The sequence below is a fragment of the Vicugna pacos genome, chromosome 11, assembly GCF_048564905.1.
Source record: "Vicugna pacos chromosome 11, VicPac4, whole genome shotgun sequence".
Lineage (NCBI taxonomy): Eukaryota > Metazoa > Chordata > Mammalia > Artiodactyla > Camelidae > Vicugna > Vicugna pacos.
This window is the reverse complement of record NC_132997.1, coordinates 66,583,452-66,597,255: the sequence shown is the minus strand read 5'-3', so window position 1 is coordinate 66,597,255 and position 13,804 is coordinate 66,583,452. Positions and strand designations below refer to the sequence as shown.

The following is a 13,804-nucleotide window of genomic DNA, read 5'->3' as shown; positions in this document are numbered from 1 at the left end:
TAAAATGAAGAAAGCTTTCTTGACATGAATAAGTCTTTTTCTCTTTTATGCAAGAGTTTTGAATCTTGGGGCACTCTTTTGATGATTTTTTAATATCACATTCAAAGATATGTTGAGTATTTTTTGACTGTATATATTTATTTCTGTCTGTATTAAAATAGGAAATAAGCCATAATAGAAACAAAGATTGTATAAGTAATAGTTCATTTACAAACTCTTTTTCTTTCAAAATATTTGATGGAAAATGTTAATTATTACAATCACTTTTAACCTTCCACACAGTTGGAAAAGCAATGGTTAAGAAAAATGTTTGTAGCTCAAGTGGTAGAGTGCATGCTTAGCACGTACAAGGCCCTGGGTTCAATCCCAGTACCTCCTCAGAAGATAAATAAATAAATAAATCTAATCACTCCCCCAACCCCCCAAAAAAGAAAAATATTAGAAAGCATGAGTTTTGTCCTGCCATTATCACATTCTGTTGCTTTTCTGTTCTGTCAAAGTGAATAATCAAAGTAAAACTAAAACTTTCGTTGTCTTTTTTCGGTAATTGGGCCCTGTTTGGTTGAAGAACGTGAATAATGTGTTTTTGTAACCCAGAATCTGTTTTCCAGCTCACTTCCCTCTTAAACTTTTGGTTTCTGTACAGAAATATGTAAATTTCTTAGTCTCACCCTGTGGAATAATCCAGAATCATCTCACTTCTGTGGATGTAAAGTAGTTACTTTTTTTTTTTCATTCTTCTGCTACTTAGTGATTAGCTGTCCTGGGCCATCTCTAATATTATTATCATTATTTAAAAAAATTCTATTAATAATTTCAGATAGTCTCTTCTAAAGATAATAACATCTACTGTTTACTGGGTGCCTTATATCATAACGTCTTTATTTATATGGTCTCTAATTAGAACCCCAGCACTTTGCAGGGACCGCCATGAGCTTCCTTTACGCAGCAAGTTTTTGGTGTTACCTTTATGTTCTAAGGTAGGGAACAAGGGGGAAAAACCCAAACAAACCCCAAACCTGCATTGTGGAGCTTACAGCCTAGTGGGAGAAGGAGGGTAAACTAGATGAATAAGCAAATCCACGTGTGCTGCATGGTGGTCAGGGTCTGGCAAAAACTAAAGCAGAGAAGTGGGTAGGAGTGTGAGTACAAATTGGGTGAGAGAGAGAGTAAGAGAGTGTGTGTGTGTGTGACGTGTTTCCTGTAACACAAAGTAGGGAGAACAGGGAAGGCCTCAGTGAGAAGGTACCAGCCAAGTAAGGGCTTGAAGGAGGGGAGGGGATGAGTCTGCACAATCTGGGGCAAGAACATCCCAGGCAAGAAGACCGTAAGTCCAAAGGCCTGGATGCTTGCTTTATTTCAAATCCAGGAAACCAAAACTCAGCCTTGCCCGGGGCAACACAGTTCAAAAGCCTTGGGTCCCTGATTCAAACCCAGATCTGTCACAGGCAAAGCCCGTACTCTCTCCACTACCCTGGGCAACTCTAAAAGGAAATTTTTATTCATCTTAGGAAGCTTTCCAGCTCCTAACAAAGTGTGTTACATATCATGAGCACTGAAGATTTAACCGTATCTACTTTCAAGCAAAAGTAATAGATAGGTCAACAGATAAATTAATTTTCTCTGCTCAGCTAGAAGAACCTTAAGATTATAACTTCTTCCCCAAATCTCTTCAGAAGGTTAAGAAAAAACTTTTAGTGAACTACCCTTTCTGTTTTTCCTTTTGTTTCTTTGAAATTTGTTTTTCTTGTTTTGCTTTAAAACTCCCCCTCTTCTTGTTTATTTGTGAGATTTCCAAAGAGTACACTCCTAATGGTGTAGAAACTGACCAATGGCGCAGCTTAGAAGTGTTGTTTTTGCTGTGTAGGTAGAGCCTGTGAAAGGGTAGTTCACTAGGATCATGGTGTACAGTGTCATTTTTTGTCTGATTAAGGAAAACATGACATTGGTAGCAGGTTAAGTGAAGGTACCACGTGGGTGAACCCAAAGGCTTACGTGATGGGGAATTGCCTTGTACTGGACACCTTTCCCCCACTAGTCTCCCATCCCTTCAGGAAGGATAGCAAATGACTGGTCACTACTGTCATTCTGCACCAGACAACTAAATTTTGGGGTACTTGTTGCGATTTGAGTTCACATGTGCTACTTTTCTTTCTTGGTCAGAATGAAGAGACAAATTTTTTAAAAATTCTTTTTGGATAAAATATTTGTTAACCAATGTACTGCTTATGGTACTATGATTTTGATATTAATTACGATGAAGTAACCCTGACATTTATTCTTAGAATCCTGGCCCAAGGAGATTTGCTATGGGGGTTTCTAGTTGGACTCACTGAATTTCAGCGGCGATAAGATCCTAGTTTAATCCTAGCTTTTATAGTGTGGTCTCCCTCTGGGAGCCAGTTTGTGAGGATGACTGAAGAGCTGGGGGTAGCCTGAAAGTTCGGCGAGTAGACTAAGTAGACTAGGCATTCTCCTTTGTATGGGCCAGTCATTCTTTCTTGCATAGGAAGAGATTTGTGTCCATAAAGAGCATAAGACTCTACTGGATCGATTCAGGTAGTATTTAAGGGAAACATTCTTGTTCCGAAGGTGTTTTTGTATTTCAGGAGGATTTTAAGAGCTGCTATTTGAAATAACTAAATGTTCGGTAAGCATTCAGTTCTCTGGCCTCGGGAGCCGTGCTGTCTGACAGTGGTCTCATTGCCTTTTATTCACAGCCTGTATTTGGTGGTGTGACTTTTTTCACACTTGCTTCAAAGTGCTGCTTTGCCTGTGGCTTTCCTGGCCTCACTCCCTCACAACTTTCACCATCAACTCCCCACGCTACCCGGGCTGACATCTCTGTTCATCCACTCAAACAATATGCATTGAGCACCTGCTACCTCGTAGGCACTGTTCTAGGTGCCGGGATACAGCGTTGAACGAGAGTCCCCGTTCTCATTGTGCTGCGTCGGGGAGAACCGACAAAGAACAGACAGGCATGTTAGGTAATGACAAGTTTTAGGAAGAAAAAATAAAGCAGGGGAAAAGGGGCATGGGGAGATGGTGAGGATGGTGTCTTTGATGGGGCGTATTGAGTGCTGACTGAGCGAGGATATCTGAGGGCAGTGGGGCTCAGGCAGGAGAGACTGCAGTTGCAAAGACCCTGAGGGGAGAGTGTGTAAGCGACAGCCGAGGGGAGGGTTTCAAGAGAGTTTGGAGAGGTCCTCGGGGGCCAGATCATGTAGGCCATGATGAAGACTCTAGCTTTTGCTCTGAGTGAGGTGAGAAAGTACCTGAGGTCTTAAGCTGAGAAGTGATGTGTTCTGACTTACGCTTTAAACCCCCCTGGTATCTATGTGAAGATTATGCTAGAGGGGACACAAGAGGATTCATGGAGGCCGGCTGGGAGGCTATTGCCAAGGTCTAGGCCAAGGTAAGTAAGCTTGGACTAGGGTGGAAGGAATCGTGGAGGGATGAGAAGTGGTGGGATTCCAGGTACATTCCTGAGGGGAGCTCACAGAATTGGTACATAGGTTAGACGTGGACTTGGCAAAAAGAGAGGCATTCCAGATTTTGACCTGAGCTGCCGGTAAGTTAGTTATTATTTACTGAGATTGGGGGAAGGTGCAGGAAGAAAGTGTTGGGGTTGTGGGGTGGGTGGGGAGTAAAGTATTTATTAGTTAAAATAGATACCTGTTAGCTATCTAATGGGAACAATGAGTAGGCAGTTAGTCCGTATGTGAACCTGGAGTTCAAGAGAGTTCAGCACAGTGGTATCTTTTTGTTCGAAAGTTGTCCTAGAAGAGGGGTATTTAACACTATGAGATTGGATGAGATCACCCAAAGTAGTTCGCAGAGTATAGTGGGGACCCATGGATACCTTGGACTTTTGCAAGGGTATCTGCAGAGTAAAAACTCTTTATAATAATACTAGGTCATACAGTGCAGTCGTGTTTTCCAGAGGCTATGTGTGGCATCATAGCAGAATAAATGCAGGCACAGATACAGGAATCTGTTATTTTCTGTTCAGCTAGGTTTAGAGAGATTTTCAAAAATGGGAAATGATGCTGTTCTTCTTACTAATACATGGATTTTCTATTTTGGAGAATGTATTTTTCATTAAAATGCATTATTTACTTTGATACATAATGAACTTATAGTTGCTTTTAGATGAATTAATAAATATTTAACACTTTTCTCAGTTTTCTAATATAGTAATTATCTAAAGATATAACCCTCATAAATAAATCATTTTTGAGATCCTTATTCATTTTTAAAAGTGTTAAAGTGGTTCTGAGACCAAAACGTTTGAGGACGGATGCCTTAGAGAGTCAGTGAGAACAGGGAAGAGGTCTGAGAATGGAACGAACATTTGGATCCTTGCAGATAACAGGAAGAACCCACAGGGAGAGTGAGAAGAAACTGCTGGAAGGAAGGCGGACAGTCCGAAGAGGGCGTGGTGCTCTGGGGGCCAAGTAAAGAAAGCATTTCAAGTGGAAGCAGGAGGCCAGCAGTGTCACTTGCTGCTGGCAGGTCATATTAAATGAGTATTGAGAACCATTGGCTTTAGGGATGTTGGAGATCATTGCTGATTTTGACGTGGATCGTTTCAATGCAGGGGACAAAAATAGGCTCAGCAGAGAATAGGAGGGAAGGGATTTGTTATCACAGTTAAGAGTCCTGAGAGTAAGACTTGACCCAGCCCATCTCTTCCTTTTGAGGCATAGCCTGACCAGTCTTTAGATTTACCTCGCATAGGAACCCACCCCAGGCAAACCAGCTATGGTTGGGATGGAGGATGTGGGCAAGTAGTACAAGACGTAGTTACCTGAACCTCTGTGCTATGGGTATAATTTTCTTTTAAAAATATATAGGTTATTTTTTCTTGAGTTAAGAAACATAGTTATATGGAATTAGTTGCTGAGGTTTTTTTTTTCCCCCTTAAAATTATTTCATTCTTCAAAAGAAATAACTGAATTTATTATATTTACTTCTTACATATTATTGATCAATATTAAATATTATGGTTTTAGAGGGAAAAGAAATGATATATTTTTCCCCTAATGAGGTCTTTACCAATTTATATTTAAGAACATTTATTTACTTACACTTTATAGTAATTTAGTTATATCTCTTCCATCAGACTGAGAACTCTTCAACAATAAGGTGTAAGTTTTTTATTTTCATTTCCCTAATGACTATCTAGCCTAGAATACAGTAGGAATTTAATAAGCGGTTTAGAATGAGTAAGATATTAGAACATTTGGATTTATGTTTTATAGTTTATTTTTTCAGTTCTTTCCCTGTTGTGTTGTTAAAAGTAAACTTTAAATTGTTAATAGGATAAATTAAATTATATAAAACCTAAAGGGCAGATTGCTTTTAATTCCCCTTCGTTGGAACCAATGTTGAAGAGAGTCTTTTGATAGGAGTTAGATAACAGGTTTTTTTTTTCCTTCGCTTTGTTTGGGTGTATATGTCAAAAATGGCATGACTAAATACATACATCTTTCTGTTTTTGAGGCTTTAGAAGTTGTCCCCCAAGGTAATAAGAAAAGAAATCGTTTTGACTTGTGAGAGACCATATCTCCTTCAGAACTAATTCAAAGGAATTTTTTTGTGTGAACTCTCTTTTAATTTGGGTATAATTTTATATTAGTATACTATACAGTGTACAAATTTTAAGTGAACAGTCCAGTAAACTAACAACTGTCTCATGATAGAGAACATTTCCATCACCCAGAAAATTCTCTCGTGCCATTTCCAGTCAGTTGTCCCACCACAGAAGTAAACAGTAATATGATTTCTATCAACACAGCTTAGTTTGGCCTCTTCCGGAACTTCACAGAGTTTTACAGAATGTACTTGTGTGTCTGGCTTCTTTTGCTTCACTTAATGGTCAGTTTTTGAGACTCATACATGTTATATGTATCAATAGGTGGTTTCTCCATGTTGCTGAGTAGTACTCCATTGTATGACGTTATCCACTCTCCTATTGATGGACATTTGGGTGGCTATAATTTTTGGCTATTATGAATATAACTACTGTGAACATAATTATGCAAGTCTCTTTGTGGACATATGTTTTCATTTATTTTGGATATATAACTGAAAATGCATCACTGGATAAGTGTATATTTAATTTCATAAAAAATTGTCAAGCATTTCCCTTAAGGGATTATGTAATTAAAGATTCCCATCAGCAGTGGATGAGAATCTCCAGTGTGGTCCGAACCTCTGCCAACACTTGCTATTGTTGTCAGTCTTTTCAGTATTAGTGTTCTAGTGGGTGTTATGTGGTCTCTTGTGGTTTCCTGTGATTTCCTTTATGATAATGGTGTTGAAAAAATTTTCACGTAGTTACTGGCTATTTCTTGTGTCTTCTTTTATGAAGTATCTAATCAAGTCGTTTGCTACTTTAAAAATTGTGTTGTGTGACTTTTTCAGTCTTGACTCTTCATGCTTTTCAATTCCTGAAGTATAGTCATTCTGTATGTATTCTTGATACATGTCCTTTGTCAGAGAATGTCTTGTAAAGATTTTCCAGGTGGTGGTTGTCTTTTCATTTTCTTGATTGTATCTTTCAGAAAGCACAAGTTTTAATTTTGATGACGTTGAATTTGTAAGTTTTTTCTTTTATCCATAGTGCTTCACCTACTTCTTGGTCACAAACACATTCTCCTATGTTTTTCTGCTTTATCGTTTTGGTTTTTACAGTTAATTCTATGTGAGGCATAGAGGTCGGGATTCATTCTTCTTTCCATATGGCTATAGATTTGTTCCTGTCTGATTTGTTGAAAAGACCATGTTTATAACCCACTGAATTATTTTGGCATCTTGGTTAAGAAAAAAAAAATCAGTTGACCGTATATGCATACATCTATCTCTGACCTCTGTTCTACTGCACTGTTGTATTCATATTTCCTTACACCATTACTGTATTTTGTCAAGGATTTTTGAATGTATGTTTTCTGGCTGTTATAGGTGTATAGTTTCGATGTCTTTGTCTAGTTTTTACATTAAGGTCATGTGGGAATATTCTTTGCTACCTGTTTATCTGTCTGTGTCTTTGCATTTAAAGTGCATCTGTTGTAGGTGGTATGTAGTTGGGTATTACTTTTTAATGTATTCTGACAATCTCTGCCTTTTCATTGGCATGTTTAGTCTATTTACTGTAATTATTGATATAGTTGGTTTTATGGCTACCATTTTGTTCTTTCCTATTTGTCCCGTCTTTTATTAGACATTTTTTGGATCCTATATCTCTTTTTCTCCCTTCTCTTTGTTTAGTTGAATATATTTTAGTATCACGTTTTAATTTCTCTTAGACTTCCAGCTACACCTTGTTGCATTACTTCTCTAGTTTCTTTGCCAATTGTAATATTTATCCTTAATAAAAAGTCTTTTATGAATAAATATTTTACTACTTTGTATAAAAATATAAGAAACCTATAACCATACGGTTTCATTTGCCCCCACCATTCATTGCACATTTTATATCCATATATGTTACAAAGCATACAAGAAAGTGTTATGTTTTTAATACAGTATATATTAAGTGTATGTAAAATATTTATATACACACTATATTTAATGCAGTATCTCTAATAAATGTATCTTAAGGAAATTAAGAGAAATAGTCTTTCACGTTTACCTACACATTTACTATTGCCAAGGTTCTTCATTCCTTTCTGTAGATTAAATTTTACATCTGGTATCACTTCTTTTCAGCTTGGAGAGCTTCCTTTAGTATCTCTTGCAATGTAGGCCTATTGGCAACATATCCTCTCAGTCTTTATTTATATGGAGAGTTTTAATTTTTACTTTATTTTTGAAAGATAATTTTGTTGCATATAGAATTCTAGGTTGACAGGTTTGTTTTTTTTTTCCCCTCCTTTTCTTTCAGTGATTTAAAGATGTTGTTTATTGTCTTTGGGCCTCCTGTTTCTGATAAGATGTCTGCCATCTTTCGGATTTTTGTTCTCAGATGTGTAATATGTCTTTTCTTGTCTGGATGCTTCTAAGATTTTGTTCTTGTTGTTTTCTTTGGTTTTCACAGCTAGATGGGATTTTCTTGTGGCTGAATTTTCTGCTTTGATGTATTCCTATTCTTGCTCCATTTTGAAAATCTCTGGCCTTTGTTTCTTTACACATGTTTTTCTGCCCCATTCTCTCTACTCTACTTTAATATGTAAATTAGAGTACCTGATACTGCCCCCCACAGGTCATTGAGGCTCTTTTTAAAACATCGTTTACTTCTCTGTGCTTCAGCCTGGATTCTTTATACTGACATATCTTAGAGTTCACCAGTCCTTTTTCACTACTGTGTCCAATCTGCTATGAATCTAATCTGCTATGTTTTAAAATTTCAGATATTATAGTTTTAAGTTCTAAAATTTCCTTTTTTTTTTTTTTACAGTTTCTATAGGTCTCCTCAAATTTCCTATTACTTTACCCATTATATCGATCTTTCTCTGCAGATTCTTTTAATATGTTTAAGATTGTTAAAGTCCTTGTCATCTAATTCCATGTTCTGGATTATTTGTACATCTGTTTCTGTGCACTGATTTATCTTTAGCTGTGGAGTTGCATTTTCCATTTGCTTCACATGTCTATTAGTTTTTAATTGTATGCTGGACTTGGCAGATGCTACATTGTGAAGACTTGGGGTTCTGTTATGTTTCCCCAAGGAGAATTGAACTTTGTTCAAACAAGCAATTAAATTGTGAATCATCTTGAACATTATGTAGGCTCATTTTTATGCTAGCTATTTTCATTTTGCCTTTCTTTCCCAGGAAATATCCTCTAGTCCGGGTAAGTGTTCTTTATTCCTTAAGCCACGGTACACCTGTGGTTTCCCAGGAAAGTCTGAGGCCTTGACCAGGCCCCTGGAACCTGCCATATCTTGAGCTTTAAACTCCTCTAAGGTGGGAAGCTGTTGGAATCTGTCAGCTTTCTAAAAACTTTTCAACTGTTCTTTTTCTCCTCTGGGATCCTTGGAGTCTTGTAGTTCTGGATTTAGCTAACAAGTGCAGAATTTATTTGCAGACTTGGGGCTTTATCCTCCATGACTTCCTCATTTGGGGGACTTTTCTTCTCATCTCTCAGCTGCCATGGCAAGCCCAAATTCTGACCAGTGAGACTGTGGTTTGCCGCTTGAGTTCCATCTGCTGCAGCATAGCCAAACTGTACAAATGAAAATTATCATCCAGCGTGGTTCCCTTACTTCAGGTCTGTAGATGATCCATTTTTTGCCTGCTCTTGTTTATTTTCCGGTACCTTCAAAGCTGCTTTTTGTATTTGTCCACAGTTTAGAATTGTTATTGGGTGGAGGGCAGTTTTGCCATCAGAAAGCTAATCTGTTAAAGAATTTGTTTTGTGTGGTTTATTTCAGTCATTTGTTAAGAGGTGTTGAAACTCATTTTCATTTGGAGTTTAAAAATACCTTCAAGTCATGCATAATAAATTAAACTTTTGTTACTGGCCAATAGAACATTGTTTAGACACAAGACAGTCTTTATGAAATAAGTAGTGTTTATGAAAAGAAATGTAAGATATTAAAACACATTCAAAGATGGGAAATTTGGTAATCATTCTGATTTAGGTACAGACTGACATTAAGTAACCACAAGAATTTTAATTGAACATACTTAGTATATGTATTTAAAGACTCTAGTGTAAGCACTGGAAATAAATTCCAAGTAACTACTTCAGCATTCCTAATGTCTGGTTGCCAATTTCTGACCTATATCAATAACCTTTAAGAGAGGAGATCTCACTTTTGAAGTTTCTTATCTCCCCATAATGCATTTTGGTCACTAAAATCAGCTAGGTAAGTTAGGGCAGTTCTCAGATTCTAAGACCAGAAAGAAGTTAGGCCAACTTAAAATACATCATTGCTCCAGGAAAAGTAAGGATGTAGTTAGAAACTGAAATTAACACCCTCAGCATTGGTGCATTTTGCTTTTGTCTGCGATGCTCACTGTGGTAAGATGTATCATCATTATGATATTGGCAGGAATGGGTGAACATTTAAGGGGGTCAGAATTTTTTTTTTTAACTCTGTCAGGAAAGCTATGTTAAATAATAACAGCATTGCCCTGTTCCACATGTTTCCTGTATATAATATTTCTTTTAAATTGCTTTGAAGTATTGCTTAATCAGCAGAGATTTTTGTTTGAAACAATTTTTTAAAACTCTTTAAAAAGTATGTAGTCATTATATAAAAAGAAGAAAATACTGATAAATAAAAAGGAAAAAAATAAATTAACCCAAATTTCCTATGCAGGTACAGCCACTTGGGTGGGGCATACATCCTTTTAGTTAGTTTCCTATTTCAATTTATAGAAGTGGATCATACTCTGTGTTATAATCTGTTTTCCGCCTAAGTTATTCAAGCAGTTCTATAGGTATGTGAATGGTTGTGCTTTTATATATGCTGTGTGTATTTATTTAAACAAAAAGAGATTGTACAGATACTGATTTTAAGTCTATCCAGCTAAGCATCTTTGAATAGAAGGCCTTGGATAATGAAAATTTTATCATTAGCTAAAACCACATTTGCTTTTTTTTTTTTTCCAACTGATGAACATGAGAGAAACTTCTTTGTAGCTTCTATTTTAACAAACCTAAGAATGGGAGGCCTGCCCTTATTGTGTTTAATTGTAGGGGCAGTTTGCTTCCCTCTTCGGCTGTATCACATCGTACATTGTAGAGGCTGGAAAAGCCCCAAAGTTGCCCTGCAAAACCACGCTTTGCTGATCATCATCAGCTGTATGTTTAGTCAGTCAGTGCAGAGTAAATTTTGAAACACCAAAGCCTCCTATTTAATCAAGCTCTCATTGCCATCACTGGACCTGGGTGTTGAACAAGGCAGCTTTCCAGAGTTTAGTCTAGAAGGGAAGCAGACGTTGAGCTGGGAAGGAATTATAAGTCTGCTGAGAGTAGTGAATAAGTTCAATATCATAGAAATGTATAACAGGTGTCACTGTCACAGAGTCCAAGCTCGTACTCCTTGCCGCATGACAGGCCAGTAAGTCGAGAGATGAGTTGTGGGGGCAAGGAATGGTGACTTTTTTCAGAAAGCCAGCAGATGAAGAAGATGGTGGACTTGTGTCCCACAGAACCATCTTGGCTGAGTTAGACTTTAGGCTTCTTTTATACTAAAAGGGGAGGGAGTTTCTGGTTCCAGTCAGCCTTTGGAGGGGATGTAATTTCTTCCTTCCTGTGGTCATTCACAGATGGGCCTGGTCAGGATGTGTCCTGTGAGCTAAACAAAGGTATTTTAGCTTAACGCTCATTACCTGGGAGGCACAGTTCTCAGAGATGGGCCATTATGTAAAATTTAAGCTTATAGACAACATTCCTTTAATGATTAACTTGTAGCAAAAGCAATGGAATACAAAAGTTAAAAGGTTGAGACAGATCCAATATGAAGTCAGACTTATTCTTCCCTATTAGGTCTTGACCTCACATAGCATGTTTGAGAAAAGCTTCTGAGGAAAAGATGTTTAAATTGATACCTAAATGAGGAGCAAGAGTCAGGCAGGACAATGGGACAGGAAGAGTCAGGGGGAGTTTTCCAGGTGGAGGAGCTGTCAGGGAGGCTGACACGTCACCATGCTTCATATCACACTACGTCATGATCAGTCTTTGTTTTCAGCTTCTCTCCAGTTCAATTTAGACCACTGCTCATTCTCAGAGGGTTTTCCCATTACTTTTTGCTTCATGGTGTTCTAGAAAAGGAAAAGCACAAACATTGGCTTTGTGTTTAAATAGAAAAAAATTGTGTTTAAAATTGAGGCCTGCCACTTAGAAAGTAGGTTCACTTGGGCATGTAATTGTACTTCTCTGAACCTCAGGTTCTTTTTCTGAGCACGAGGATAATGCCATATCTGCCTCGCCTGCATTGGGGATGTTGCAAGGATCAACTCATGTAAGTACCTGTGTATCGTTATTTGTTCTTTTTGGTGAAGTTGATGGTGCTGGATGACTGACTTCCTTCACTTATGTGCATTTGTGAAAAAGTTAATTTTGCTTTTAAATTTACTGTGGAATAAATGTGGTCTGTTTTTTATTTTGAAATTTTTGCTTAGATAACACTAAAGAAACTATTCATATTAAATACAATCTGAGTAGGAAAGCATGAAGCTCAAATTATCTGCATTAAAATCTTTCTATAGTCAGAAAAATCAATATTACTGAATGAAAGCCTTGAACATTTATTTTTAAAATCAGAAGCACTGCATTTTGAGATTAAAGGAAAGGTCATATGATAACTCTAGAAATTAGAGACATTTTTATTCTTGGATGATAGAGGAGGTGGGGAGTATTTTTGTCACTGTACTTTCTATGGTAGAATTATTATGCAGCTGATGAAAATACAGACTTGGCCAGGCTGAAGATACTATATACTATTGAAATGTATTGCCTGTTTTGTGGAAATAATGTGGCTACAGATACTAAGAAATCTCCCGCAACCTGAAATTAGGGTATGGCAGTAGAAAAGATTAGCTGTGTGCATTTTATTTGTCTAGATAGGAGATGGTGGTTTGAGGTCCAACACGGAGTAGAAAGTAGAGGGACAGACTTGCCTGTTAGACGCCGCCTGACAGTGAGTTAGAGAAACAGGTTCACTAATGACCCTTTCTGCAGATGCCTTGTCAAACTGTGTTATGTCCTGTATCTCTTTGAGTATGGTTTCTTCTCTTGTAAAAGAAATACTTACCTTTGTCACAAAGATCTTGCCATCTATTTCTGTTTTAAAACTTGGGCCAGGGCTTGAGAAGGTGGACAGATGACCAAGACCCTTTTTTCTCACCCAGTTTTGGGACCAGCAGGCAGACCAGTGGGAGTCAGACATGCAGAGATTTACTAGGAGCCAAGCTGATTAGAGGACTGTGGCCAAGTGGGTTTTCTGGTATTTCATGCTCCAGTGAGACCAAGTTCCCCCTCCTAGTGTGGGAGGGAGCAGCCTGGTCTGCCCCCTCTGTGAGCAGGCCAGTTGTGCAAAGGAAGGAACTCTGGAGAGTATGGGCCAAGTTGTCCAGGACCTTCTCCCAACCATGTGAATAATTCACTCCTCTCCCAGGGAGGAGGTTGGGAGAAGCCTGGGCTGTTGGGCTAATGGAAAGTCTTCTAAATGGAAATGAGGCAGGGGGAGTGGAAGTTTCCTGCTTTGTTGAATGGATGTGTTGCATGAGTAAGTGTGGCTGCCTTCTCAGTAACTCTACCACAGTTTCATCTTCTGTAAAACTAGCATAATGATAGTAACATGTCTCATAGCGCTACTGTCAAAATTAAATGAATTAGTACACGTGAAACATTTAGTACAGAGTCTGGCAAGTGGTAAACAGTTTGCCTGTTTTTACCTTTAGTAATATCAGTATTTGTAATACTATGTCAAAGCGTTCAGATGCGTTTAAAACATGGGAGGGTTAAATCCTGTCCTAGTGGGGGTAATGCCTGTAGAGGTATAAGTTCATGTTGAGGAGAGAAAACCTCTGGCTACGTGGGAGAAAATAAGCCTGATTTCTTTTTGGTGTGTTTTAAACATATATTTATTCTTGATACTAAGGAACAGGTTAGGAAGGAGAACGCTGAATGAAAGGCCACTTCTTTTAGGCTGCTGAGAGTGTTCCAGAATGGGAGTTCTAGAAGGATCCGACCTGGAGGTGTTTAACCCCTTTGTTTTAGTAACTCCCACTGCTGCCGTAAAAGCAGTATTATTATAGAGAAAAACAAGTTGATTTTTATTTTAAATATGGAAGTTTCTAGGTGAAAAGGGCGCTGGACTCTGTGGTCCTAATAGCCTACCAAA

The 13,804-nt window shown here is 37.9% G+C and overlaps 1 protein-coding gene across 14 annotated transcripts in view; it reads left to right on the top strand.

The window, feature by feature from the left end:
- SGMS1 (sphingomyelin synthase 1) overlaps positions 1–13,804 on the top strand; it is a 264,644-nt gene that overhangs the window by 142,676 nt on the left and 108,164 nt on the right. The window lies entirely within an intron of this gene.